This window comes from Schistocerca cancellata, chromosome 2, assembly GCF_023864275.1.
Source record: "Schistocerca cancellata isolate TAMUIC-IGC-003103 chromosome 2, iqSchCanc2.1, whole genome shotgun sequence".
Classification (NCBI taxonomy): Eukaryota; Metazoa; Arthropoda; class Insecta; order Orthoptera; family Acrididae; genus Schistocerca; species Schistocerca cancellata.
The window spans coordinates 932,642,111-932,660,185 of record NC_064627.1 but is presented as its reverse complement, the minus strand read 5'-3'; the positions used below and the strand labels follow the sequence as shown (position 1 = coordinate 932,660,185).

At 40.2% G+C, this 18,075-nt stretch overlaps 1 pseudogene; it reads left to right on the top strand.

Moving 5' to 3' along the window:
- The first annotated feature begins 17,721 nt into the window (after positions 1-17,721).
- LOC126163722 (5S ribosomal RNA) lies at positions 17,722-17,839 on the top strand (annotated as a pseudogene).
- Positions 17,840-18,075: the final 236 nt, after the last annotated feature.

Sequence of the window (18,075 nt, the reverse complement as noted above, 5' to 3'; positions counted from 1 at the left end):
CTTGATCGGATCTACCGGCAACAAATTTTGGCAGCACGCCTTTGAATTGCTTCCATGTTAGCTTTTATCCGACCTGATGAGGGTTCCCAGTAATGGAAAACAAGCCAGATGATTACAATACATGCATCACTACATGAAATTAAATCCTTGACAATATACAAATGTAAAATTAGAGAGATCGAGCGCGCACGGAGGCTTTCCGGCAGTCGTTCTTCCCGCGAACCATACGCGACTGGAACAGGAAAAGGAAGTAATGACAGTGGCACGTAAAGTGCCCTCCGCCACACACCGTTGGGTGGCTTGAGGAGTATAAATGTAGATGTAGATGTACAAGTGTTACAAAGCAGTAAATCGCAGGAAAGATGCTGTCAGATCATGCAGTAAAAAGACAGTCACGGAAGGAAATCGGAACACCAAAAAATAATTAGTGTAGAGGAATAAAATTTCGGGAGTACATTTACACAAGTAACACACTGAAGGGATTAACACTGCAAGATCACAGGTTAATGTAAGCGCGAGATATGCCATTGTAAATGTGAAATGCTGGCACATTAATAACCAGTGTAATCCCCGGAATGTTGAATGCAAGCATACGAACGTGCAGGCATTGGTTGGTATAGGTGCCGGATGTCAGCTGTGGGATAGAGTTCCATGTGTGTTGTACTTTGTCGGTCAATAAAGAGACAATTAATGCTGTTTTATGGATGACGCTGGAGTTGTCATCCGTTGATGTCGCACATGTGCTAGATTGCAGACAGTTCTGATGATGGAGTAGGCCAGGGTAACATGTTGACGAGCATGTTGGGTTGCAACAGCGCTACCGTGTTCGAAAACACCTCCTGGAATGCTGTTCATGAATGACAGCACAGTCGGCCGGAGTGGTCGAGCGTTTCTAGGCGCTACAGTCTGGAACCGCGCGACCGCTACGGTCGCAGGTTCGAATCCTGCCTCGGGCATGGATGTGTGTGATGTCCTCAGCTTAGTTAGGTTTAAGTAGTTCTAAGTTCTACGGGACTCATGACCTCAGCAGTTAAGTCCCATAGTGCTCAGAGCCAATGACAGCACAACAGGTCTAGACTAACTTACCAATTTGCTGTCATGGTGTGTGGGATAACCACGAGAATGCTCCTGATGCCACTCGAAATCGCATCCCAGACCATAACTCCAAAACTAGGTCCAGTGTGTCTAGCACGCAGACAGAATGGTTGCAGGTCCTCAACTGGCTTCCTCCTAACCAACACGCGGCCATCACTGGCGCCTAGTTAGAACCAGCTTTCATCAGAAACATAACAGACTCCCACCCTGCCCTTCAATAAGCTCTCGCTTGAATCCACTAAAGTCGCAAACGGCGGTGCTTTGGGGTATTGGAATGCACGCTGTAGTTCATCTATCTTGGAGCTGTCCCTGAAGTAACCTGAAAGGGTCCTGTAGCCACCTGTCATTAGTCCGGTAGCTCATAGTCACTAGCATTTCTCTTTCTTTTCCTTGTTTATCTTTTCTCGTAACTCTCATAGTGGTGTGATTGAATCAATGTGATTGCGTGTCACGTTGCTAGACGGTGGCGTAGTCTGCTGCAGAAAGTCTGCCATAGTCGTACAGATTCAGCAGCAGTTGTACAGAATAGCCAACTCTCGTAGTGGTCAAGAAGGCAAAGAGGTCTGCGCTACTTGTGAGTAATCCACCTGTGTTAGGTTGGTGGCGGAAATGTCATCTTTGGGTTTTCCGAGCCACGCGGAGCGTGGAAGAGGCTGGAGAAGAAAAGGGGAGGCAGTCTGCCGCCGGTACGGGAAGCGTCCACAGCTGTGCTCCAGTCGGAGAAGGGTGATTTAGGCTGACCGCGTGGCGCATTGTTACTTGGCGAGAGGAGAGCTGTTAGCTTTTGGTCTCGCTTTTCAACCCTGAAAGATTGCTTTGCCTTGTCGCAGCAGTGAATGCAAAACTTTGGCAGATTTTTCCTTTAGTAAATTTCTATAGCAGACTTGGATCCGCCGGAAGAGCGCCACACAAAGGTGTCGATAAGAAGTGAGCACTCGCTCCTCTATGAATGTCTGTTTGCCTTCAGCTGTGCCTGTATAAGCTTTTATTTTTCTAAATAGCTTCACCTTCTCGTAAGATATCCTTGCTTTATGTATCTTTCGTCCGTGGGGAGCCATCCACTTGGTTGAACATTATAGTTTGTTGGGCTACCGGCATCACTAACTGTCCGATCTCATGTTTGATTTAAAGAATGTTAACAGTTCATTATTGCGTGATGTGATATTGTTGCAACTTGGCCACGATACTTAGAAATTGCGTCCCCACAAATCACGTGGGCACGCGGGTGTACTGCGAAACGTGTACTGTTTCACGAGTTATCAGGCAACAGCAGTTGTATGAATGATTCACACCAATGATTTTATGTGTAGATTATAACTGTGAATGTATTGATGCTTTTCTTTAATGTTTTAGGAATTAATGTTATCAGGAATTGTGTACATGCCTCGCATCCATATCTTAGGAAGAAATGATTTTATCCACAATTTTCTCTTGTATTTCGAGGTTACGTTTTTGCACCTAAGCCACTCACCTCATAGCTTTCCCGTTAGCACATCCAACGCGTTTCCTTACGCACAGGTCCAGTAATTAGTTTCCCCTTTTATTTTAAAACAAATGCTTTAGATTAAGTCTTATTCTCAGGTGTGTTGCTGGGAGCTGATCTTCTGCACAGTGTTCATGCATGCTCTATTTTATTTTAAATGTTTGATTCGCGTGAACAGTGCACGGTGTAATGGTCGCCTGGTCGTAGATATTGCTAATTGCTATAATCTCACCATTCCACTCCCACTTACGGAGCTTGTTAGCACTTGATGTTAGGTTGGCGCCATTACAATGCATTGTAGTAATCACAGCTGCTTGCTGGATCGCTGCTGTGTCTCGATGTTGATGCTGGCTCTAAATCTGGCTGTCTAGGGTTAAAAACATGAGGTCCCGTGTTTTGTTTTATGTGCTTTTGATGATAAAGGCTGAACGAAATCAACAAATATGTAAACTTCAAATATTTATTTCTCTGGTGGCCATCTTAATTCCACTGTCCACCAAAGACTATGACACAACACAACTTCCTTTACATGTTCGTTGCATTGTTTATCCACCTCAAACAATAACACTCTAACACACTGTACCAAAGTGACATTCCGACTGCCTTTCGACCCTACTTGCTGCTCGTATGTATAACATTGTCAAAGAACTACTAAAAAGAGATATAGTTTACAAGTCACATGTACATCTGTTATAATAATTTGTGCAGAAAAGTTATTAATTTGCATCGAGTGAGATAATTTAACATGTTATTAAAATGACAGACAGATTTGTTGACTTGACAGAATAATTCTTTGTTACAAAAAGTCCGTTTTTTAGAAGTTTGTCAATTGACTTCTCTAATTTGCATAAATAAGTAATTAACATGAATTATTAAGAAATACATTGGTTTTCGTCTAAAACAGGATTGATTTCGTGAATACTAAGTGAAACCGCTCCTAGTGAACAAATAGGTTTCACTGGGTGAATTTTATTTAAGGAGATCCAAAATACCTAAGTTGTACACTATTTTTCGTACTTCATATTAATTATTTAAGATGAACTCAGTGTTTTTACATGATGACATTTGCTGTATCAGTGATCAAGTGATATTAACTTTTGTGTGGGTTAGTTATTCAGTATAATTTAATGGGTTGACTGTTTATGGAGACATGTTACGCAATCATTGTTAACATACACAATAACTTTTCTATAATCATAAATACCCGTTAAACTGGTTGAATTTGGAGGGTATCACATACTTCGGTACAGTAAAGCCTTTAATATGTTCCGTTACAATACCCCCCTCGGGTAATATCATTTACAGAATGTTCATGATATTAGCCAACTAGGACAAATGTGTCAAATGGTTAAAATTTGGAAAAGTACTACTTTAATGAAAATTTTTTTTTGTTTTACTATGCATAATGTGAATGTATGCAATGACCGTTACACCGTTCCAAAATGACTTTTTCCCGCAAACATTTTAGTTGTGTTGTTTCCAAATGCACTTTGTGTTATGTCATTCAGTATGACAGCATAATAAAAATAATTAGTAATATATGAAAGTAAAAAAAAATGTTAATCTTTGCTCCCAGTGAGCCACATGGAAAATGATTAAAAACAGACACAAATATATCACATGCGATTTTAAGATATATCAAAAATATATGTAAATTATTTCAAAGTCAGTTCTCATTGAGTCACAGATTAATCAAGATAATAGAAGGAACATAAATATATTACATAGATGGACAGGTCATATGTCCATAGGAAAATATTGCAACTGTCTGCTCTTTTTGAGCCACATAAAAGAAATGAAAACAGAGAACATAAATATAAGTATGGACATGATATATAAACACAAACACTAGAGAAGTCACATGTATGAATATAATATGCACTTGCAAAAAAAGGAAATATTTAAAAAACTTGTCTCCCATTGAGACGCATAGTCAAGACAGTACAAGAACATATTAATACTAAAATTGGACACTTAAATTGGTCACAACATAACACAAATATCAAACTTGGTGAATATCTGATTAACTGTAGAAAATTGTACACAAATCTTATGCCTAAGAACACAATAGTCACAAAATGCTGGGTCTTGCACAACAATTTTTTCATTGTCTTTTATTTGGTGCAAGTATGTCCCATATTCAACAATACAAAAGGAAAGTAATAAATGTTTGTCACCTTCTTGCCCATTGCAAGTAAAGAAGATGTCTCAAAATTTAATATTCAATAGTGACAATATAAATATAAAAACATTCTCTCAGAGATCTGGAACTTCTCCAGGGTCTGTAGGATGAGTGGTAGTTGCTATTAGACACACCCAGTAAAAACTTTGCTGATAACATGCTTTATGGAAAATGGGTAAGTAACTGTATTCAAACAGGGAAATGTGCTGAATCATGTTTATATGGTTTCAATTCAGTGATGTTTCTTAATCCAAATAACCTTCTTGATCTGGGAAAGATAAGTCTATACGCATTAGGATGTGGGCTTTCTTTTATTTCAAATGGACAAAGGTCAATGTTTACTTTAACATATGGACAACCTAGCTCAACATCTTTGTCTATTTCAGTATTTTCAAACAATAGATCATTTTCAATTTCTTTAGTTCCTAAGTCTAATGTCTCTTTCCTACACTTAGACACACCCCTCTCTGTTTGCAAAGCATTGAGAATTAAACATAAACCTTTATTTTCATCTGTTCCTTTTAACACTGTGTTGTCACTTAAACTACTGTTTCCCCCCCCCCCCCCCTTTTTTTATAAAGTCCACTACGGATTCTTGTCCACCATGTAGGATACAAGGTTGCACTTACCTTTGCTAATTCTTTCCAAAAGGCATCTTTGTTTATACAGTTTCCATAGTTGTTCCACAAAACTTCTAAAAACTTTTCCCCTTTCTCTTGAAAACACACATTTACATTCCATCCATTTATATTTTCTTTGATATTATTATTATTACCATTCTCATAGATTAGTGTTTCATAGTTCCCAATAGGCAATAGCTTGTCCTCAGATACACATTCCCTAGTCTGCATTTCACTTACATAAACCTCATTATTACCCATGTTTGTCACATCACTTACCTTTACCTCATCATCACTTTTCAATTCTACAAATACTTTTATTTCTTCCTCCACACTCTCATCAACAACATCACTTGATTTAGGATCATTATTTAAATGTCCCTCTATTACTTCTTCCTCCTCCTCCGCAACAACCCCATCTTCAGTTTCCCCCCTATGTATTTGAATCTCAGCAATTGAGTCTTTGGCTCCATTAAACACTTCGTCATCCCCCTTCTTATCACATAAACCCCCAAAATAGATTCTATTTGTGGTGTGTCTGACTTGATATTAACACCAGTATCTTTTTCAGCCCAACTATGGAACTCTGCAATACCTTCAACTTCTGCACTTTCACTAACTACCTGTGCTTGAACACTGTCTTTATTAACTGTATCACTTTTACTCATAGTATCCCAAAACCTTTTATTAAATTCTAATTTATTCATTCTAACAACATCAGTGTTTTCATGGTACTTACTCTTTACATTGTATTCTCTCCTTTTCCAGTTTCGGTTATGTGTTGTCCTATCATAATATTGTCTAGCCCCAAAACTACGGACATCTAGTGGGACTGTCCACCGTTTCCCGGCTGGTTCCCTCGGTCTGTCCGTTTGTAGTTGTCGTTTTGTTCACTAGTTTCAGCAAACCCCCTTCTATCTTGTTCTCTTCCCCAATACCTACTTCTATCATTCCTGTTATCTCTCCTCCATCCTCCCTCCTGTGTATTGTTTCTGAAATCATTTTCATATCTCCTATCTCCCCTATTTGGAGCATTATTTCCAGAATTTTCAAAGTCTCTCCTCCCGTAATAATCTCTATTTACATTCCTGTTCCACCCCCCAAACTGGTTGTTGCCAGAGCCAAAACTTTGGTTATTTTCTCTTTCCAAGGCCCTATCTAATCTATCTACAAATTTCAGGAACTCTTCCATTGAATCGCCTGTCCATGGACCAATTCCCACTGCAGTCTCTCTGGTAACCTTCTTTTTAAAACATCAATTTGTGTCATAATATCAAAAGAGTTATTCAAGTGAGCAAGCTTTTTCAATTGATCTCTGCAAAATTTTTGCATTCCCCCTACTTTCCCTCTATACACTGGTCCATTTAGAAATTCTGACTTTAATCTGGCTTGTATGGATTGTGACCAAAATTTGCAAATAAATTTAGCTTCAAACTCTTCAAAAGTATTCCAAGAATCATTATTCTCATTTGCCCAGGATAGGGCCTCCCCTTCTAGAAACCGTTTTGCTAACTTAATTTTTATGTTATCTGCCATTCCTACCACAAACATATCCTTACATTGGTGAATAAAGTCAATAGGGTGCAGATTTTCACCAGGAAAGCATTTCACTTGGATGTGCCCATACATTGTATTTTGATTGTAAATCGTTTGTTTGGACATTAATGCGTCCTCCAATTGTGTACATTTAGTGTGCATATTTTCTACTTTTGTATCTACATTAGTGGTATACAGGTTGTATTCTTGTTTAAGGTTTTCTGAAGTTTTGTCTATTCTCTGATCTAATCTTTCAACTTCAGTATCTACTCTGTTGTAGATGACAGCAATGCTGTCTGTGTTAGCTTGTATGTTTTCATTTAAACTTTCAACTTTAACTTGAAATTCTTTTCTGAAGTGTATCAACTGTTTTCTAGTGTCCTTACTGAGGGTAGTTTTAATTTCCTCACACTTCTCATTGAGATGAGTACTTAATACATCAAAATTGAAACTTAACTTATCCAGTCTATCTGTGTTTTCTTTCAGTTTCACACTTATTTCTTCACTGGATTGTTTAAGTTGCGAGCTTATTTGAGTTGCAAACCCTGCTAGCCACTCTGTTAAGTTTAATTGTTCACCATCCCCTGGTTCAATCTTTACATTTCCTACGATCTCATCACTCTCAGGTAGAGACATGTTAACTATTAATTATTTTAAATGACAACAACAACAAAATACCTGGCTTTATGCTATGATGTCGTGATCAGTGTTCCTGTTGGTTTCTTCACTTCGAATCGGTTTTATTGAAGCTGAGGTCTTGATTGATGACTTCTGTTGACATAATCCAGACGTTAATCTTCCGAGCGGTGTGATGATGGTTTTTGGTAGTCGCACAAACACACTTTATTTATTTAATTAATTTTGACATATTTTCACTGTTGCCACACTGCACAAATAAACTTTTTTTTTTTGTGGAGTGCTAAGCACTTACGAAATTTATCGCTGCACTATTATCATCGATGCACTTAAAGATCCCGGACGAGCCCCCACTTTTGTAATGGTCGCCTGGTCGTAGATATTGCTAATTGCTATAATCGCACTATTCCACTCCCACTTACGGAGCTTGTTAGCACTTGATGTTAGGTTGGCGCCATTACAATGCATTGTAGTAATCACAGCTGCTTGCTGGATCGCTGCTGTGTCTCGATGTTGATGCTGGCTCTAAATCTTGTTGTCTAGGGTTAAAAACATGAGGTCCCGTGTTTTGTTTTATGTGCTTTTGATGATAAAGGCTGAACGAAACCAACAAATATTTAAACTTCAAATATTTATTTCTCTGGTGGCCATCTTAATTCCACTGTCCACCAAAGACTATGACACAACACAACTTCCTTTACATGTTCGTTGCATTGTTTATCCACCTCAAACAATAACACACTAACACACTGTACCAAAGTGACATTCCGACTGCCTTTCGACCCTTCTTGCTGCTCATATTTATAACATTGTCAAAGAACTACTAAAAAGAGATATAGTTTACAAATCACATGTACATCTGTTATCATAATTTGTGCAGAAAAGTTATTAATTTGCATCGAGTGAGATAATTTAACATGTTATTAAAATGACAGACAGATTTGTTGACTTGACAGAATAATTCTTTGTTACAAAAAGTCCGTTTTTTAGAAGTTTGTCAATTGACTTCTCTAATTTGCATAAATAAGTAATTAACATGAATTATTAAGAAATACATTGGTTTTCGTCTAAAACAGGATTGATTTCGTGAATACTAAGTGAAACCGCTCCTAGTGAACAAATAGGTTTCACTGGGTGAATTTTATTTAAGGAGATCCAAAATACCTAAGTTGTACACTATTTTTCGTACTTCATATTAATTATTTAAGATGAACTCAGTGTTTTTACATGATGACATTTGCTGTATCAGTGATCAAGTGATATTAACTTTTGTGTGGGTTAGTTATTCAGTATAATTTAATGGGTTGACTGTTTATGGAGACATGTTACGCAATCATTGTTAACATACACAATAACTTTTCTATAATCATAAATACCCGTTAAACTGGTTGAATTTGGAGGGTATTGCATACTTCGGTACAGTAAAGCCTTTAATATGTTCCGTTACAACGGGCAATACTATTAATTAAATCGCATCCCCTATGAGCGACATCACAACGTATGCATTTTTATGAGTTTTGGTCTGTGATCAAATTAATTTATTTTCCGATTCGGCCAAACCTTTAATTAGTTGTATGGTTAGAATCGGTGACGACCCTAATCTTCTCACGTCAATTTCACAATCAATAAGCATTTCCATTCCCAATAATAACGTAATAACCCGTAGAAACAAGTTAGTTACAAACCTACTGATAACAGTTAGTTGTGTCACTGTGGTACCAACTGCTGATCAAAATTCTGCTGCAGATGCAGTACGATGAGGCAGAGCCACCAGCTGAACACGATGGTCTTTCCTCTCGGTGGTCCCACTTGACCGTCCGCAGCCCGGTCTTCTTGCGGCCTTCCACCGCTGCCAGCAATCATGTACAGCAGCAGCTATATTTCGGAGACGTCTTTCTGTAGTGTCGCAGAAGGAACATCCAGCATCTCACAGTCCTGTTACATGACCTCACTCAAACTCAGTGACTTGTTTCTCGCCTTAAAGCCATTAATGACTGACATCAGCTCACGACGTCCAGTCTGAAAGATAAGTAACGCTCATGACCGTTACAACGCCTATTTAAAACAAACCTTATTTACATCTTCATAATCTTACTATTAGCGTCACTTTTATGCGACTGGTGCGTAATTTGATCAGACACGATCTTTCAGATGTAGAAACACACCTATAAACTTTAGTTTACGTCGCACAACTCCTTCTTGGTATAGCGTTTTTTTCCGTCAGTGCATTTCTTTTTGGATCCTACTGAACATGTAACAATTATGGCTATTTGTTATTGCTACTGCGGAACTATTGAAACAAGCAGAAACATTTTGAGGCACAAACAGTTCGCCGGCCGCGTTGGCCGAGTGGTTCTAGGCGCTTCAGTCTGGAGCAGCGCGACCACTACGGTCGCATGTTGGAATCCTGCCTCGGGCGTGGATGTGTGTGCTATCCTTAGGTTAGTTAGGTTTAAAAAGTTCTAAGTTCTAGGGGACTGATGACCTCAGATGTTAAGTCCCATAGTGATCAGAGCCATTTGAACCATTTTTGAAGAAACAGTCCTTGTGCAATTACAGACATAGTCTCATTTTATAAATAAGAAAAAATATTATTGACTCAAACGAATTGGCAGGGTTAAAAGAGGAAGACTGGGTAATTGCGACCATAGTAAAAAGCCGACCAGGAGTAATATTATTCCAGACACCCTAGAAGAGCTTTTCGTAACTGTTCTCAGCAGTATTCGGAAAGCACCGCGGCAGACGAAATATTTCCTTCGAATTTCGGCGAAGGCGGCATTAGTTGCTTCATTTAATTGCAGATTTGGCACGTATTTCGGCACATCTCCTCTTTTTGGACACGAAGCAGCTGAGGTCACCGGCGTTACGTCAGCGTCCGTTGGGACACGCCGCGGCCGTGGTGCGAGGCAGCCCGCAGTTGGCTAAGCCCCTCATAACGCGAGGCAGATGCTACGTAATTCGCAGCTACGAGTCCGTTGGGCAACCCGGTTGTCACCCACGCACCACACGCCAGCCAGCAACTCGGCAGTCACACGGTTCGTGCTGTTTACATCACACCCACTACAAACTATGCTCACTTCCAGAGGTCTAAAAACGCCTCACTTGTGAATAATTGTCACCTCTTACACCGTTTGGGACACATTGCTTAAATATGCGATTTTTCCACATTATTCTTTAACCTAAAATGTAGATGTAAGTGTCAGCAAATCTTTCCTTAAGGTACTTGCCGGGAGAGTAGCCATCCTTGGAAGTGAAACACGGACGATAAACAGTTTACACAAGAAGAAAACTGAAGCTTTTGAAATGTGGTACTATATAAGAATGCTGAAGATTAGATGGATCGATCACGTAACTAATGAGGCGATACTGAACAGAGTTGGGAAGACAAGAAATTTATGTCACAGTGTAAGTTAGCTTGCGTCATGGTCACTATGTGTAAGTTGCGGAAAAAATTGGCGTTATGTGTAAGTTGCGTGAAGCTCACTTTTAATAAGAAAATGCTATCTGACATTGAAATCAACGTAAAAGATTGGGTCGCCACCAACTCTAGCCACACGACAAATAAAGGGTTCGCCTGAGTCCGAAAATTAATTTAATCATAAGAAAAAGATTCATAAGAGAACAATCATTGTACTATCACTCGTAAAGAATGGGATGTAATTACTAGTTTCGTCCAGGCATTATTCATGTGAATCAAATATTAAAATAAAGTAAATAATGCGTGAACACTTTGCGTAAGAGCAGCTTGCAGCAGCACTCCTGAAAACAACATCTATTCTAAAGAATTTGTTTTAAATAAAAAGGGAACAATAATTATTGGACCTGTGCACATGGAAATGCTATGGATGGGCTAACAAGGATGTTACAAGATAAATGGCGTAGGTAATAGAGACGTAACACTGGTACACAGGATAAGATTGGCGGCAAAATTATTTATTCCTTAAAACACTGACGCATGCCAGAGAGTTCTGCAAATAAAATGATAATGAAAGGGGCCTACAGGACCCTTTCAAAAGCTTGAGCAAAAGAAGGGATCGGTTGATAGGACATATTCTGAAACATCAGTGGATCACCAATTTAGTATTGAAGGGAAGTGTGGAGGGGTAGAAATCACAGAAGGGGACCAAGAGATCAATACAGTAAGCAGAATTGGAAGGATGCAGCTTACAGTAGGTACTGGGAGATGAAGAAGCTTGCACAGCATAGAGTAGCATAGAGAGTTGCATCAACAAATTTTTTTAAAGCTTCTCGATGTGTAGAAATACGTAACTACACAGACGATGTACCACACTTAGCAGCTCAGACTGGCTCCGGTGGAAGACAGTGAGATGAAAAATATCTTTTAGCTTGTAATACATCATACATAAATCTTTCTTGTAAACAGTGCTGCACAGCTTTAATGTACACTGAGGTGAAAAAAATTAAAGGGATAGCAATGTGCACATATGCAAATGGCCGGCTGGCCGTAGTATAGCGTACACTAGGTATGAAAGGGCACTGTACTGGTGGAGTTATCGTTTGGACTCAAGTGACTCATATGAAAAGGTTTCCGATTTTATTATGGCCGCACGATGGGGGTTAACAGACTTTGAAGGCGAAATGGTAGTTAGAGCTAGACGTATGGGACATTCGATTTGTAAGGTGACCATGTCATTTTGATTTTTGTATGCTGTCGATGTGTACGACAGAGAAAGTAAGTTGCGATAGAGTTGTGTTGACTTGTGATTGTATCTGTTAGACGAAGAAAGATTTATTGTAAACAACAGCAGGGATGAATATGATGTACATATCGAAAGGCGAAAAGACTATAAATTTTTAATAATATTATTTTTGAAGAGAATAAGTCTGAGATAAGACTGCACTACTATGCAGTTGGGAATGATTATTGTCAGCTAGTTAACTTGCTCAGAGCTGAAAGAAGGACCACTATACTTCCCTGAATCAAATGATTAAGCTATTCGATTTTCACAGAAATTCTCTGTTAACACTGTATCCTTTTAAAATCATTGTTCACTTTATTAAACATAGTATTAGTAAGACCAATGTTACGTGTGAAGATCACGTGAAACTTTACTTTCTTCTTTTGAATACATATTTCATTCCAAAATCGTTGTCTTGGAATATCATTTCATAGGAATTTTACTCTCCCCATCCCACTGTTTATATAAGGTTTATCTTCATGCATTACCACATTGCATCATGTGGCATGCAACAGTTTTAATATAGCTTGGAAATTTTATTGATAAATAGAAATCTAGCTTAGCCATTGCCTGCTTGCTGTTGTGCTTTCGAGAAATCGGCAACAATGTTGTAAGAAGCGAGGTAAGTGGAGATTTTGATTAGGACCAGATAATTGTTTTACTTCAATTGCGCATTTAATACAAAGACAACTTGTATTCAGACCAATTACAAATCAGTTCAAATAAGATTCCGTTTAGTCAAAGGTTAGCATACGAATTTGAGTTGTATAAGAGTTTGTGGGTACATGGTTTTGGTAATACGTCGACTTTTTATAGTGAGGGAGATAAAGTTGGGATAAATTTCATACAGAAAGATATAGTGGGGGCACAAGCATTTCGGAAATCGTTGGGGATTTCGATATTCAGAAATCCATAGTGTTAAGGGGAGCCGGAGGTGGTCAAACCCAAAATATTACGATTTTTTTTTTTGCTACCGAAAATTAATTGGAACATTCCTCTTTAATGTAAACTTTGAATTATTGTTCTACTCGCCCTAGAAGTGGAGTTATTACCATTTTCCCCCACGCCTGCAGAGGAAATGGGCGGCCGCTGTATGCATCTATCACCCTCTCGTGACTTCCTGGCGAACTGCTTGGGATTTTCTCGGCCTGTTACGCATACAGCGCCTTATGTTACGCATACAGCGAGTATGCAAGGGTTGGCTACATTGTTTTCTGTGACAAATGAAGCGCTAAGAGCGCGGAACATCGTCTCTTTGCTGTTTACCGTTTCGAATTAGTTCAGTGTTGCGCCTGTTGATGGTAGTATTATACTTCTTGTGTAAAGCGTTGTTCTGGTTACGATGCCACGTTTTAGCAACCGTGTATATAAGAAGAGGAAGAACGTACGGAAAAGAAAATTAACTCTAATACCAAGTTGCGATACTACAATTACTGAAACAGTGCGTTCTTCCGCTAAGCAACACATGGCCGGCCATAGCCCTGTGACATCTTCTAGCAAATACTACCTTGGGGATGGTGACTCCTAAGGTTTCAAGACTATAGAGGAACTGAAACCATATGGAAATGAATTTGTAGTTGAAAAGTTGGAATGCATTGGGCATGTGACATCTTCTAGCAAATACTACCTTGGGGATGGTGACTCCTAAGGTTTCAAGACTATAGAGGAACTGAAACCATATGGAAATGAATTTGTAGTTGAAAAGTTGGAATGCATTGGGCATGTGCAAAAGCGTATGGGTGTACGGCTTTGAAGGCTCAAACAAACTTTGGGTTCAAGTAAGCTCAGTGACGGAAAGACAATAGGAGGGAGAGGCAGGCTTACTGATGAGGTGATGGAACGTCTACAGAGATACTATGGGTATGCTATAAGGCAAAATACTAGTAATGTTAGTGACATGCGAAAAGCAGTGTGGGCATTGTTCCTTCATACAGCCTCTTCCAATGAATACCCTCAACACAGCCTGTGCCCAAAAGATTCCTGGTGCAAATATAATGCAAAAAAGGACTATGATCACAAACATGGTTTGCCATCAGCTGTGATAAATGCAATAAAACCAATTTTTCATGACTTAGCACAGCCATAATTGTTACACAAATGTCTACACAGAAAGACGGAGAAACCTAATGAGAGCGTAAACAATTTGATTTGGAAAGTGATTCCTAAAAGGGTGTTTGTAAGCATAAAAACACTGCGCTTTGGCATTTATGATGCAATAGCAACATACAACCAAGGGAACAGTGTGAAGTGTGAAGTTCTGAAGGCATTAGGATTTACAGATGGGGTGAACACTGTACGAGCACTAAGAAATATTGACAGAGAAAGGATAAGAGGAGCAGAAAGAAGAGAAAGGCATATGAAGTATGATGGAACAACAGGCCAGAAAAGAAGACAGAAGAGGAAGCTTTTGGAGGATGAAGAAGAAGACCCTGATAATCCATCCTATAGTGCAGGAATGTATTGAGAAACTTTGGTAGCCATTTCCCATAAATTAGAATTTTTCGAATATAAGGAACATTTTCTCAAAATCCACTCAAGCTGGAAAGATGAAATTTTTATACAGCACTCCTAGTGGTCAAACTTACATTGTAACACAACCATTTGGCAATATGTTCAGTAGTTTCATTTCAGTTTAATTATAAAGCAATTATTTGTAAAAAAAATTTGGGTCATTAATAAAAAAAGTAATTGGAAGGAAACTAGAAAAGATACTCCAAAATCCCTTTGTCATAACTGCAATACTAAACCACTCCATATGTAAAAAAAATTCAAATTTTTCTATTTGGTAGTTGATTCATAAATGTTCCTCAAACTTAGTGATTTTAACATGGGCAGCATAGGCACCTCCAGCTCCCCTTAAGAGTGTGCTGAGGATAACAACTTTCAGGTACAACCTCTCACCACAGTTGACGCAGTGGATGGCTGACGACCTTCACTTAACGACCGAGAGCAGCAACGTTTGCCTATAGTTGTCAGTGCTAACAGACAAGCAACACAGCGTGATATAACCGTAATAATGTGGGACGTACGACGAACGTATCCGTTAGGACACTGCGGAGAAGTATGGCGATAAAGGGTTATGACAGCAGACTACCGGTGCGAGTGACTCTGCTGGCAGCACGTCACCACCTGCAGTGATTCTCCTGGGATCGCGGGCCATATTGGTTGGACTCAAGACGACTGGAAAACCGTGGCCTGGTGAGATGAGTCCCGATTCCAGTTGGGAAGAGTTGATGGTAGGGTTCGTGTGTGGCGCAGACCCCACCAAGCCATGGGACCAAGTTGTCAACAAGGCACTGAGCAATCTGGTGGTGGCTCCATAATGGTGTAGGGTGTGTTTGCGTAGATGGACTGGGTTCTCTGGTCCAACTGTAACGATCACTGACTGGAAGAGGTTATATCCAGCTACTTGGAGACCATTTTCAGCCATTCAAGGATAATAAGTTCACAGCAGGATGGACGATGTGGAATCATACAGAAGATTCCAGATAACCATAGGTCAGAAATACGTCGTTGTTGAGTTATGGCTACAAAACGTCAGCAAATCAGCAACGGCGGTGTAGAAGGTTGTCCAGTAAAAGAATATATTAACGTGTTTGTGTGTGCCTAGCAGTGCAGCTGCCTCCGATTAAGCTGCTTCTGAAATATTCTGAGGCAGATCAGCTTTGCAGCGAAGTTAGAAGCAGCAATTTCGATAATTAGCTGTGAAAACTGTTAATTAAGAAAGAGAAAGAGTGTTTCAAAACATGGTCCCTGTTTCTTTGACCGTTGCTTTAGTTCACATTTACCTACCTACTGTACATGCTGAAATAATGTTCATTCATGCCCTCTGTATGGCAACGCCCTTGCTGCAGAGGATACACCGGTTCCCCATGAGATCACCAAAGTTAAGCGCTGTCGGGCCTGGCCGGCACTTGGATGGGTGACCATCCAGCTGCCATGCGCTGTTGCCATGTTTAGGGGTGCACTCAGCCTCGTGATGCCAATTGAGGAGCTACTCGACCGAATAGTAGCGGCTCCGGTCAAAGAAAACCATCGTAACGAACGGGAGAGCGGTGTGCTGACCACACGTCCCTTCTATCTGCATCCTCAACTGAGGATGGCACGGCGGTCTGATGGTCCCGATGGGCCACTTGTGGCTTGAAGACGGAGTGCATGCCCTCTGTAGATTAGCAAAAATTACGATGTGTCTTTTAGAGTTCATTATTAATAACATTGCACCTCACAGTACCGCATGACGAGTACCATGCTGCATTGCTGTTTCTGCAAAACAGCTCATTTTCTTAACAAATTAATGACGTTGTGGTACTTTTAGCGCAGCTGGTGTAAGAGTCAAGTTTTTCCCAGCAAACCTTGCAGAAGATTCGTGGATAACGTCACGGACGGGAATTTAAAGTTTTGCTAGCCGTGACTATTCAGCTGAATTCATTATCTTCAGCTAATTGAATCAGTAATTGTGCTCTTTAGTATTACAGGTATTAGCCTTGGGCAAGTAAGTGTAAATGCATACACTTCCGGAGCGCTGTCTATCGTTTCTTATCGCAGCTCCACAACGATGCTTTTTGCGGGATTAGCCGAGCGGTCTTGGGCGCTGCAGTCATGGACTGTGCGGTTGGTCCCGGCGGAGATTCGAGTCCTCCCTCGGGCATGGGTGTATACGTTTGTCCTTAGGATAATTTAGCTTAAGTAGTGTGTAAGCTTAGGGACTGATGATCTTAGCAGTTAAGTCCGATAAGATTTCACACACATTTGAACACATTTGAACGATGCATTTGTGACCTATTGTTGTTCTGCTCGGTGTGACGACCCTGACACTCCTCTGACGTGATCTGTATGTACTACAGCGATGTGCAAAAAGTTGCTAGTCGTCAAACTAGTGCAATTGCCACTGCGGCCATATTAATCCAGCTATGTAGCACGACATGCACATGGATACTCCGCAAGCCACCATACGATGTGTACTTTGTGTACCAGTGTTCCTTCCCCCTTTCGCCATTCCAGTCGCGTGTGGTTAGCGGGAAGGACGATTGCTGGTAAGCCTACGAGCAAACTCGAATCTCTCTAATTTTAACTTCGTGTTCTTTTCGCGAGATAACTATCGGAGGAAGAAATATAGTCAATATAATGGTTGACTCTTCTAGAAACCCAAGTACTCGGAATTTTAACAGAAGACCATACTGTGATGTAGACACCTCTCTTGCAGCGTTGCCATTGGAAATGTCTGAGCGTCTCGGTGAGACTTTCACGTTCACTATATGAACCTATAACGGAACATGTTTCTCTTTTTAGGATCTTCATTCCCTCTCCCAGTCTTAGCTGGTAAAAGTCCCAAATTGGCGGGCAATATTCAAGTATCGGACCAATCGTTGTGTGTGTGTGTGTGTGTGTGTGTGTGTGTGTGCGTGTGCGTGTACATTTGAGGTTTTTCCTATTGTTACATTTATAAAAAATTATGTGTAGCATACATTTGGCAACGGCCTTGCCGCAGTGGATACACCGCTTCCCGTCAGATCACCGAAGTTAAGCGCTGTCGGGCGTGGTCGGCACTTGGATGGGTGACCATCCTGGCCGTCATGCGCTGTTGCCATTTTTCGGGGTGCACTCAGCCTCGTGATGCCAATTGAGGAGCTACCCGACCGAATAGTAGCAGCTTCGGTCAAGAATACCATCATAACAACCGGCAGAGCGGTGTGCTGACCCCACGAACCTCCTATCCACATACTCAGCTGAAGATGACACGGCGGTCGGAAAGTCCCGGTAGGCCACTCGTGGCTTGAAGACGGAGTGAATAGCATACATTTAAAATGTATCTATAAAAAATAT